Source organism: Pseudophryne corroboree, chromosome 8 (assembly GCF_028390025.1).
Source record: "Pseudophryne corroboree isolate aPseCor3 chromosome 8, aPseCor3.hap2, whole genome shotgun sequence".
NCBI classification, from domain to species: Eukaryota; Metazoa; Chordata; class Amphibia; order Anura; family Myobatrachidae; genus Pseudophryne; species Pseudophryne corroboree.
This window is the reverse complement of record NC_086451.1, coordinates 423,172,857-423,185,561: the sequence shown is the minus strand read 5'-3', so window position 1 is coordinate 423,185,561 and position 12,705 is coordinate 423,172,857. Positions and strand designations below refer to the sequence as shown.

Here is a 12,705-nt window from a genome sequence, read left to right as displayed (position 1 = left end):
CTATCTATTATAGACGTGACTTATCACACGGGTATACACAAGGATTGCTTTTGCTTAATTCTCTAAGAATGGAAGATTTAGCAAAGCTTGGAGAGAGATAAAGTACAAATGAATCCGCTCCTGCCATTTTTCAAATGCGGGACGTACCAACCTGTTGCGGTAACCACACATTGCACCGACATATGCGATTGGTATAGAGAAGGACAGCTCTTCCGATTAGAGCTGTCCTTTGTGATGTTCTCCCTTCTCTGGACTTCTGGGTTTATGACCGAGGAGTCCATCTGTGCATGGGCAGAGACGCAGCAGCCGCGGGGCAGGCTGGGAGGGTTCCAATTGGAGAGAAGCCCATAGGCTTCTATAGGGTAACGCCAGCTTTTGCGGACGTTACCCTCCACATCGGATACCCGGCGGCCAGGGGTTAGTGCACATCGTCATATCCGCCGGCACACACACACACAGCGGTGGATACGACACTGCATCCACACACACAGCGGTGGATATTACACCGCAGGCACACACACACACGTGGAAATTACACTGCATACACACACACACACACTGGTGGATAGGACACTGCATCCACACACACACACACACACACACACACACACACACACACAAAACGGTGGATATGACACTCCAGCCACGCACACACCGGTGGATATAAGACAAGAGGCACACACGCTGGTGGATATAACACTGCAGGAAACACATACCAGTGGATATAAGACAACAGGCACACACACTGGAGGATATAGTACTGCGGGTACACATATACACACCGGTGGATATGACACTGCAGACACACACCCCAGTAGATCTGGCACTGCAGACACACACCCCAGTAGATCTGGCACTGCAGACACACACCCCAGTAGATCTGGCACTGCAGACACACACCCCAGTAGATCTGGCACTGCAGACACACACCCCAGTAGATCTGGCACTGCAGACACACACACCCCAGTAGATCTGGCACTGCAGACACACACACCCCAGTAGATATCACATTGCAGACACACACACCACAGTAGATATCACATTGCAGACACACACACCACAGTAGATATAGCACTGCAGACACACACACACACTCCAGTATAATAGGACACTGCAGACACACACCCCAGTATAATAGGACACTGCAGACACACACCCCAGTAGATATAACACTGCAGACACACACTGGGCACCACTTTTCCTTAATCCCGCATGAGCAGAGAGATGGATGCTGCACTCACCCTATGGCTGTGTCCGGGGCTCCGGGAATTTCCTCTCTCTGCCTGAGTTCCGGGAAGGGCGGCGGCTGCGGGGCGAGGAGTGACTCAAAGGAAGAACCTGTCAGCTGTGACCACGCCCTCCCGCCCTAAAGACCACGCCTCCTCTGTACAGAACACGCCCTGGTTTTATTTACTTGACCAATGGTCACGCTGCTCGGGATATTCAGAGTTTATGAACACGCCCACAATAAGTCAAGGCGTCATCTTGCGCGTTTCTGAGTGTGCCACTAGAGGCAGAAGCGCGTCCACACCAGTCTCCAGATGTATAGTTACAATTCCTCTTCATCTGGAGACTGGCGTTCCGTAGAGCTAATTCAAATGGCTTCAACAAAATGGCTACATCATTGCAGACACAAAGATGCAAAGTTTCTGTATCTGTAGAAGGGATGCTTTAGTAGTGTACACAGGCAGGGTACTGACTACACCCACAGGACCTGGGTGTGACTGTTTGCTGCTGCTGCAGCTGCAGCTGATGATGTTCTCCTGTGCAGTGTGATAGTGCAATGTCCCAGTATTATTTATTGGTAGAAGCTCCACCTTCACCAAACTTTACACACCAAGCTCTCTTATGTGTATAAGCAGTGCATGGTTTCCTAAGCACAGGCTCCCTTTTACTCTGGGCGATAATGCACAATGGCCCTCATTCCGAGTTGATCGGTCGCAAGGCGAATTTAGCAGAGTTACACACGCTAAGCCGCCGCCTACTGGGAGTGAATCTTAGCATCTTAAAATTGCGACCGATGTATTCGCAATATTGCGATCACAAACTACTTAGCAGTTTTAGAGTAGCTCCAGACTTACTCTGCCTGTGCGATCAGTTCAGTGCTTGTCGTTCCTGGTTTGACGTCACAAACACACCCAGCGTTCGCCCAACCACTCCCCCGTTTCTCCGGCCACTCCTGCGTTTTTTCCGGAAACGGTAGCGTTTTCAGCCACACGCCCATAAAACGCCGTGTTTCCGCCCAGTAACACCCATTTCCTGTCAATCACATTACGATCGCCGGAGCGATGAAAAAGCCGTGAGTAAAAATACTTTCTTCATAGCAAAGATACTTGGCGCAGTCGCAGTGCGAATATTGCGCATGCGCACTAAGCGGAATTTCACTGCGATGCGATGAAAAATACCGAGCGAACGACTCGGAATGAGGGCCAATATTAGAGGTTACCAAACTTGGGGCCTAATTGTAGTTTTGCGAAAAATTGCAAAGCTACAACTCCTTCCACTAGCATGCGGAGGGCCGCCCAGCAGAGGGTAAGTCCGCTCCGCATGCCGGGTACTTCCTGCTAAAATGTGAGCACTTCGCTACAGTCGCCGGCCCGCCATGTATAGGTTGCAGTGGCTGCGTGTGATGTCATGCAACTGCCGTGGCACGCTAATAAGTTTCACTGTGAGCGATAAATTGCACCAGCCAATCACCTCCTAACTGTCATTTTGCAAACACAGCCTGTGACATGGAAGTTAGGAGCTGATTTGCTGGTGCAATTTATCACTCACAGTGAAATTTATCACTCATTGATAAATAAGGGCAACAGTCTGTAACATGGCAGGTAGGAGCTGATTGGCTGGTGCAATTTATCACAGTGAAATTTATCACTGATAAATAAGGGCATAGGTTTTTCTCAGATTTTTTTTCCACTCACCATCACTTTAGCAGGCAGTATAAAGGAAGTATAGAACGGCACAACAAAAGCAGCTTTACATTTACATTCTACTTTAATAAATTGCTGGTGCTACTGACCAATTAGAGTTGTACCACGCGCCATGCTCATGGTCCTGACTCCTACAGTAGGTTTGATTCCCAGAAAGAGCAAATGCAAATATTATTGACCAATCAGAGTACAGTAAAGTGATGAATAACGTTTCCTTTCACTTCACCAGTGAGTGGGATCTCAGTGCCACAGACTCAGGATGGGCATTGTATGCCCACCACAGATTTAGGGTCTACATTGCATAGCCACCAAAGGTTTTTGGTCTACATGGTATAGTAACTAATCTCCAGAATATCATCTGGTTCATTGTACAGCTCTCACGAGTCTGCTGCCTGTATTGTATGCTGATAACTAGGACAGGGTTGGACTGGCCCACAGGGGAACAGGGGAAACCACCGATGGGCCCCACTTCCTGGGAGCCCCACCTCCTCTAGGGAATCAGGTTCCGGACTGTGCACTTGAATTATAGATAATACATATATTACCTTATATTGCACAGGACTATGGTGCATTCTCTACAGTGCATTTCTGTTATTAATCTGGTACATTATAATGCATGCACTAGCAGTCCATGCACTCTTTAATGGTTAGCAAGACTCTGAAGTTTCGCCACACCCCTAAACATGGGCGCCTAAAAATGCATTCCCCCGGTGGGCCCTTTTTTGCCCCAGTCCGACACTGAACTAGGATGTTCTCTGTTGTATGCTGATTACTTGGTTGCTCTCTGTATTGTATGTTGGTCACTATAATGCTATCATTATTGTATGTTAATCATCAAACTGCTCTCTATATTGTATGTTAATCAGTAGAATGTTCTCTTTATTGTATGTTAATCACCAGAAAGCTCTCCAATGTACACTGTATTTCATTGTTTAAAACCACACATGTATTGGATAAGCCATGCCGACAATTTTGGCCCAATGTTTCATCCTCCTGGGTTAGTGTCACTGACAAACATAGCACAGGCAGCTCCCTATAATTTGACCCAATACAAGCATAATTACCAACAGTCATGATTTGGTGGACTGAACCAATTCTAACATATCGAAGGGGCATTCCTGTCAGAACTGTCCTGCTATCCTGAAATGCTGGAACGCGGACATGCTTGGGCGATCAGACGTGGTTGGTTGGATAGAGGCAGGGTTTTATCTTGTCCCGATTTAGTCTTTTTAAATTTAGGAGGTTGAGAAGGACACCGTGTTATGATCTCTTCTCACTATATAACCATGAGATGTGGTCCTCAACTGTGTGCCATGTGGTGGGACAAGCTTTTAGGATGCGCCGCTCCAAGGGCATTACACTCCATTGCTGGGTCCCATATTTGAGGAGATTTCAGGTGATCTGCAATGGAGGCCCCAGCAGTGCTTATCTAAGACGGCTTTGGGGGTGGCACAATGAAGCCCCTTTTGAACTTTTAGTAGGGCTTCCCTGCACATTTGCTAGCTTCCTTCATCCCCACTGCAGCAGATCAGGGACCTACACTGCAGATGGAGCAGCATGACCAGGCCCTACCTCAGCACTTCCTCACTGGTCCCCATGGCAACTGCATTAACTGCTGACATGGTGGCAGTTTCTCCACGGCAGCCCTCTCTACGTCATGCTATCATCAGAGACTATCATGGAGTCCTGTGATGTACGTCTACCACATTCGTACACAGCACCGTGTGCATTATGTAGTTGGTAAAAACCCAAAAGTGCACAATTCACCCAGGCTTTCCTCCACAGCGCAGAAGAGGTGCTAGGTATAGGCAAAGCCACCCATAAGCGAAATAATGCTTCGGACATTTGCCTTTCTGCAGTAGAGTACGGTTCATGGTCAAAGTGTTGTCAGATTAAGAGGGGGGATATAAAGGTACACAAGCCTCAGACCCACCCTGCCCACACAGACATATAATTGCTGACCACTGTGACAGACCAGTCTCCGCACCGTCTGAATGACATGAGATGGGAGACAGGCTATCAGTCTCCACCATGTTTGTTCCTTCATCACATAGCTCACTAGCTGTGCGGTCTGGAAGAAGTAATCTTGGATTGGAGAATGGTGCATCATGAGCCCACTGTATTTAACGCCCGCTCCAAGACGAATGGGGTCACCAGGAAACCCTGTTGTTTTTATTGCTTGTTTGCCAACTTCATGGTGCTGAAGGTAACGTAATAACATGACTGATATGTTATGGCAGGTCTTCTTCATGTTCTTGGTAGCATGGCTTATAGTAGAAGAGTGCTACCAGTGCAAATTTGCATACAGCACTATGTAATATAGAAAATAAAATGTGAGGGTCTTGTGACACAATTCCCATGTAAATAATAGTGACATTTATGTATGGAATTTGGGATGACTTTGAACTGATGAGGGGAGTGGCTAGCAACAGCTGAGATAGATAGAGGTCTCTTTCATAGCAGTGGGACTTGCCATAGGCCAGATGACCCTCTTGTAAGCAGTTCCGTAACTAGGCATTTTAGCGCTGTGTGCAAGAAACGACATTGGCGCGCCCCCCCCCCCCCCCCACCATGTAAGATAGGGGCAGTGCGCGCCGAAAAATATATAGGGGCGTGGCTTTATGGGGAAGGGGCGTGGCCACAAAATAATAGCAATTCATACTACGGTGCACAGTAGTCTCCATTATTCAAATTACGCTGCACAGTAGCGCCACTACACCAGGTAGAGACCCTTTTATACATTACAGCAGACAGCGTCCCCCTTTTTACACATTACGGCAGACAGTCCCCCTTTTTACACATTACAGCAGACAGTCCCCCTTTTTACACATTGCGGCAGCCAGCGTCCCCCTTTTTACACATTACGGTAGCCAGTCCCCCTTTTTACACATTGCGGCAGCTGGTACCCCATTTTACACATTACGGTAGCCAGGCCCCCTTTTTACACATTATGGCAGACGGTGTCCCCCTGAGAGAAAGAGAGAGAGAGAGAGAGAGACTTTTACCATCTCCCCGCTGGCAGTCAGGCTCCTCGTGCAGCTCCCTCGGTGCAGGCAGGTGAGAAGGAGGAGGAGGGAGGGGGACTGGAGCCGCAGCAGCGCTATTTCATTGGTAGTAAGCGCCGCTGCAGCTGTCCCCTCTTCTTCTGTATTGGCTGCCTGGCGCTGCTGTGGATGCTGGGAAGGAGGAACCACATCCCAGCATCCACAGCAGTGCCGGGCAGCTCTCTTCTCCCTCCACAGCGCGGCGCACAGAACAGGCGGCACGTAATGAGTCAATTTGACTCATTACATGCCGCTGGCCGTGCGCCCTCAGGGCAACCGCGCTGTGTGCCAAGCCCACTTGGCACACACGTAGTTACGGCCCTGCTTGTAAGTACAAAATGTTTGACCAAAGCATTTATCAGCCAAGATCAGATGGGTGTCTGTAGACCACCCGAGCAGATCTTTGCAACTGACTTCAAACAGAATTGTTCATACTCATACTGCTGCAGGCTGTCCGCGGCATCTGCAGGGACTGGTGCGCATGACTGTAAGCAAGAATTGGGATATTTAAGTAGGTTTGTAAACAGCAATTTGAGATCTTTACTGCAGGGATTCTAGTAAAGCAGGTTTGACATCATTTATTTGCCTGACACTCAAACAAAGGTCCAGGATTGACAAAGTGCCCGTGTTTTACACAGTTGTTCTACAACAGGGGTGGCCAACCAGTCAGAGACAAAGAGCCCCCAAAAAATGTGTTAGGTACGTCGAAGAGCCGACATCAAGCCGAAGGCGCACATGCAAAAATGGGGTGTGGCCTTGTACCGTCTAGGCCACACCCCTGGTATAAAATACGTTGAAAAAGCCAGATCCAACATAAAATACATTGAAAAATCTACTTCCACATAAAATAATTGTAAAAGCCAGATCCACATAAAATATATTGAAAAATCCAGATTCACATAATACACTTCAGCTCCCCCATGTGTCACTTCAGCCAGTACCCTGCTGTGTCACTTCAGCCAGCACCCTCCTGTCACTTCAGCCAGCACCCTCCTGTCACTTCAGCCAGTACCCTGCTGTGTCACTTCAGCCAGCACCCTCCTGTCACTTCAGCCAGCACCCTCCTGTGTCACTTCAGCCAGCACCCTCCTGTGTCACTTCAGCCAGCACCCTCCTGTCACTTCAGCCAGTACCCTGCTGTGTCACTTCAGCCAGCACCCTCCTGTCACTTCAGCCAGCACCCTCCTGTGTCACTTCAGCCAGCACCCTCCTGTGTCACTTCAGCCAGCACCCTCCTGTGTCACTTCAGCTTCCCCCAATTCATGCCACTGCAGCAGCCCCTTATGTGTCCTCTGTTTGCTGGTGGGTGTCTCATCTCTAGTATCTGACTCCCTCAGTTCTAAGTCCCCGTAATGCTGCTGCGTGTTTTTCTGGAGAGCAGTGGTTACCGAATCTGTTGTGGTCATGTGACTTTGTGTGTTAGGAGCCACATTTGAAGAAAGAAAGAGCCACATGTGGCTCAGGAGCCACAGGTTGGCCACCGCTGTTCTACAAGGAAACAACTAAATTTTAGGGAGTTCTAATGGCCTCCTGGGAGAGAAGCCTTCCAGATATGGCCCTCACTGAAGTGGGCTGGGGCTTGATAATGCTATTGTGGCCCCAGTCATTCTTCACGTGAAGGCATGAATATAGGAATGGGCAAAGAATTTTTAACAATTGACGGAAAACCATGGTTCAAACCACCGATGGGCGGTACTAGCAGTGATATATACTTGATAACGAGGACCCAATTGAAGGAGAGCAGGGATTTGGGATATGCCATGACAGGGCAATGCTAAGTGCAATGTGACTCCAAAAATAAAAAATAAAAATGACCATGCCACCATGGGATCTCCACCATCTATTGCAGAGAAATATCAGAATTCTACCATCAATGGCAAAACCATGGTCCATCAGTGGCAAACCATCAATGTTTGCTAACCATCAATGGTCAATGGCCACCCATACATGAATAGCGACATTGCACAGTGGGAGGGCATAGCTTTAATGCAAATTGTATTATCATGCATCCTGCACATCCGCATAAATGCAAGTATGCTGTAAGTGCATATTTTTTATTTTATTTTACAGACCTCTCCATTGTGATTTACCTGACACTGTTCAGCTCCGTTCCTTAGTAATTATTGTGTCCTCATTTATAATTCTACATAATCCATGCTATGCCACTCCCCTCTCATTTTGTTGTCCTCATAGTGTTCTGCCAATGGTAAGCATTACTGCTTCACAGCAATGAGGTCATGGGTTCGATTCCCATCATGACCCTAACTGTGTGAAGTTTGTATATTCTCCCAGTGCTTGCGTGAGATTCCTCCGGGTACTCCGGTTTCCTCCCACAATCCAAAAATATACTGGCAGGTTAATTGGCTCTTGACAAAAATTAACCCTGGTTTGTAAGTGTGTGCATGTACATGTGCTTAGGGTAGACTAGATGGGCCAACTAATTCTTATCTGCCATCAAATGCTATGTTTTTATTGGCTTTGTTCTTTTTACAAGTTGGGTACAGGATCCCAAAAGTCAGGATGTCAGTGGTCAGGATACCGACGGTGGCATTCTGATGGTCAGAATCCTGACACTTTTTAGTAAGTCTGCTAACCCTTCTCCTTACCCTCCCCCTAACCCTAACCCTCCCTACCCGCAGCCTAAACCTAACCCTCCCACTAGTTCCTAACCCTAACCTCCCCCCTCAAGCAGCCTAACACTAACCCTCCCTCTTATACTTATGTTTGGGATTCTGACTGTTGGGATTCCGGCGTCGGGATCAGTGGCGGATCCAGAGGTGGGGCTGCACTGTAGTTCAAAATTCAAACAGGGGAGCCACACCAACTGCCAGTGAGCCCCGGCCAGTGATATTTGTCAGTGTTTGGGGTGGCTGTTGATGAATGGGAACAGTATTTATTTGGGATGCAGTCAATTTGCTGGCTGTCGTGATCCTGGTGGTCAGGATACCGTCGCCGGAATCCCAACAGCCGGCAATGTCGCCAGTTAGAATCCCAGCGCATCAGGGCTATTCCCACTCATGGGTGTCCACCATAGAGCGGGACTAGATCCTGTGGCGAGCGCAGCGAGCCGCCAAGCCCACAAGGGGACTTTTAGCACTCGCCCCACTGCCGGCATCCTGGTGGGCGGGATGCCGCTATACCGAATCCATTTATTTTCTACACAGTTTATAATAAACAAGGGGGTCATTCCAAGTGTTGCTCGCTAGCTGTTTTCGTTCGCAGCGCAGCGATTAGGTAAAAAAGCGGCACTTCTGCGCATGCGTATGCAGCGCAATGCGCACACGCGATGTACTTTCACAACAGCGAAAGTACTTTCACACAAGGTCTAGCTAAGCTTTTCAGTCGCACTGCTGGCCGCAGAGTGATTGTCAGGAAAGGGGCGTTTCTGGGAGGTAACTGACCGTTTTCGGGGAGTGTGTTGAAAAACGCAGGCGTGTCAGATACAAACGCAGGCGTGCCTGGGGAAATGCAGGCATGGCTAGCCGAACGCAGGGCGTGATCGTGACATCAAAACAGGAACTAAACTGCAGTGATCGCAAGCAGTGGCGCACGCATGGGGGGTTTCCGAGTACCTGGAAACCCCCCCTAATGAGCCAAATGTTTTATTGTTGAGACAGAGACAGCACTGTCTCCGTCTCAGCAAAAGGCGCGATCGCGACCGCGACCGCTACCGCGGACCTCCTGCAGCACCAGCAGAAAGCTACAGTAGTACGTAGCTCTCTGCATAGTGAAAGTCCGGGGGCAGCTGCTGGCTGTGGAAGCTCAGCCACAGCAGCTCCCTCCGTCCCGCCCTCCCTCGTCACAGAACTCCTGCTCCCAGTCTCCCAGTCCTTGGTGGTATGTATATCACCTTATATTTAAGTGTATTAAGTGATATTAAGTGGTCATGGATGTTATCTATGTATGTGTATGATATGTGTATATATATATATATATATATATATATACACATTGTAACACTGTAGGGGTGCAAGGCGCCTTTTCCTGGCACCTCAGCAGCTGAGGAACAACACAAGTCCAGTTTCTGGTACAACTGACCCGGCCAGTTTTATTGAAGCAGAAAATAAAACAAACCCCAAAATAAAAATACCTTGCCTGTCCGGCACTAACTAAACATAAGATGTTCCTAACTGTCACTAAACAAAACACAGAGTTCTTCAGTACATACTGTATAGCTTACTTGCATCAGAAAGCGTGTCTCTCACACACAGATCCTGCAGCCTTCCCAGGCAGTCTGCCCATACTAATCAGGTTAGAAGCACTATATCACTCTTACACAGCTGAAACCCTGATTAGCCCTCTGTGAGGCCAAAGACCCGAACTGGGCCCAATGTCTAGAACTCGCCTTATCTCTCTCTCAGAGCCTTTACCCAGCTTTTACAGCAAACTGAAAAGGTTCAGACAAAACGAAAAGCATTTTTCCTAGAAGTTAACATTTTCTAAAACATGTAAGACAAGAACCTGGGACAAATATACCTGCCCTCAAACACTATCCCAGTGTTCTTGTCACATATCCCCCTCCCCTGTTTCGACCTAGGGGCCGGAACACTTGTAGCCCCCAAACAGAAGATGCGAGACAATGCATCTGCGTTGGCCAATTGTGTTCCCGGTCTATGTTCGACAGTAAACTTAAAGTCCTGCAACGCTAGAAACCATCTAGTTACACGAGCATTCTTGCCTCTATTTACATACATCCATTTTAAAGGGGCATGGTCTGTCACTAGTCTGAATTGTCTACCCAAGAGGTAATATCTCAAGGTATCTAGTGCCCACTTAATGGCCAAAGCCTCCTTTTCCACAATGGCATACCTTTTTTCATGCTCATTGAGTTTCCTACTCAAATAAATGATAGGGTGTTCGTCCCCATCTCTGGTTTGGGACAGCACAGCACCTATCCCTACCTCTGAGGCATCTGTCTGTACCACAAATTCTTTTGAAAAATCTGGTGTTATCAACACCGGTTGTGAACACAAAGCCACTTTTAACGCTTGGAACGCCTTTTCTGCATCAGGGTTCCATTTCACCACATTTGACTGCTTCCCTTTGGTAAGGTCTGACAACGGCACCGCTGTGGTCGCAAAATTAGGAATAAACCGTCTATAGTACCCAGTAATTCCCAAAAAAGCCCTTACCTGTTTTTTATTCACTGGACGAGGCCAGTTTTGAATAGCATCAACTTTATTCAATTGGGGCCTAATCAGACCTCTGCCTATGGTGAAGCCCAAGTATTTGACCTCCTCCATTGCGAGGCAGCACTTCTTTGGGTTAGCAGTTAACCCTGCCTCTCTGATTGAGTCCACTACTGCTTGTACTTTAACCAAATGGGACCCCCAGTCTGTACTGTGAATTACCACATCATCCAAATAGGCAGCTGCATATTTTCTATGGGGCCTCAAAATTTTATCCATCGCCCGTTGAAAGGTTGCTGGAGCCCCATGCAACCCAAAGGGTAACATCTTATACTGGTACAGCCCCTCCGGAACCGAAAAGGCTGTTTTTTCTTTGGCGCTATCAGATAAAGGTATTTGCCAGTAACCTTTGGTCAGGTCCAATGCGGTGAGAAACCTGGCTGTTCCCAGCCTTTCTACAAGCTCATCCACACGGGGCATGGGGTATGCGTCAAACTTGGACACCTCATTTAACTTACGGAAGTCATTACAGAAGCGTATGCTACCGTCGGGCTTTGGGATGAGCACTATGGGACTGGACCACTCACTGTTAGACTCCTCTATGACTCCCAGTTCTAACATGGTTTTAACTTCCTTAGAAATAGCTTCTCGCTGAGCTTCAGGAATCCTATATGGCTTTAAATGAACCCTGACCCCTGGTTCTGTGACAATGTCATGTTTTATTATGGTCGTTCGGCCAGGCAGCTCTGAAAATACCTCCCTATTTTGGATGAGAAATTCTTTAACCTGATTGTTCTGATCAGCTGATAATGTCTCTGACACCTTCACTGCGGGAAGCAACCGGGGTGAAGACACCGAAGGGCAAGGCTCCGCTGACAGAGACAACCTATCTTTCCAGGGTTTGATTAAGTTAACATGGTAGATCTGTTCGGGTTTTCTCTTTCCCGGCTGGTATACTTTGTAATTAACCTCATTCACTTTTTCCCTAATCTCAAATGGACCCTGCCATTTAGCTAGGAATTTGCTTTCCACAGTGGGTACCAAAACAAGAACTCTATCGCCAGGAGCAAATTCCCGTATCTTGGCACTCCGGTTATAGACCCTCTGTTGAGCACTTTGGGCCTGTTCCATGTGCTCTCTGACAACAGGTACCACGGCTGCAATCCTATCCTGCATTTGTGTTACATGCTCAATAACGCTTCTATAAGGAGTGGGCTGTCCTTCCCACGTCTCTTTGGCAATATCCAACAGCCCTCTGGGGTGTCTACCATACAACAAATCAAATGGAGAAAACCCCGTAGAGGACTGAGGAACTTCTCTGATGGCCATTAACAAGTAGGGCAACAAACAATCCCAGTTTTTCCCATCTCTCTCAACAACCTTTTTTAACATACTTTTTAATGTTTTATTAAACCTTTCCACCAACCCGTCAGTTTGGGGATGGTAGATGGACGTCCTGAGGTGAGTGACCTTAAATAACTTGCACAACTCTTTCATGATCCTTGACATAAATGGAGTACCTTGGTCAGTCAAAATTTCTTTTGGTATTCCCACTCTACTAAATACCTGCACCAGCTCCCTAGCTATCGCCTTGGTTGTGAT

General features: G+C 47.8%; 1 protein-coding gene across 3 annotated transcripts in view; it reads right to left on the bottom strand.

The window, feature by feature from the left end:
• CAPNS1 (calpain small subunit 1) overlaps nt 1-10,206 on the bottom strand; it is a 61,020-nt gene extending 50,814 nt beyond the window's left edge. For 2 of the 3 annotated variants that reach the window (XM_063937977.1, XM_063937978.1), the window contains exon 1: nt 1,242-1,378. The gene's annotated coding sequence lies outside the window, so the exon portion shown is untranslated. Of the gene's footprint in view, nt 1-1,241; nt 1,379-10,154 lie in introns of those variants that run through there. The other variant, XM_063937979.1, reaches the window with a different exon arrangement.
• Between the last annotated feature and the right edge of the window lie 2,499 nt (nt 10,207-12,705).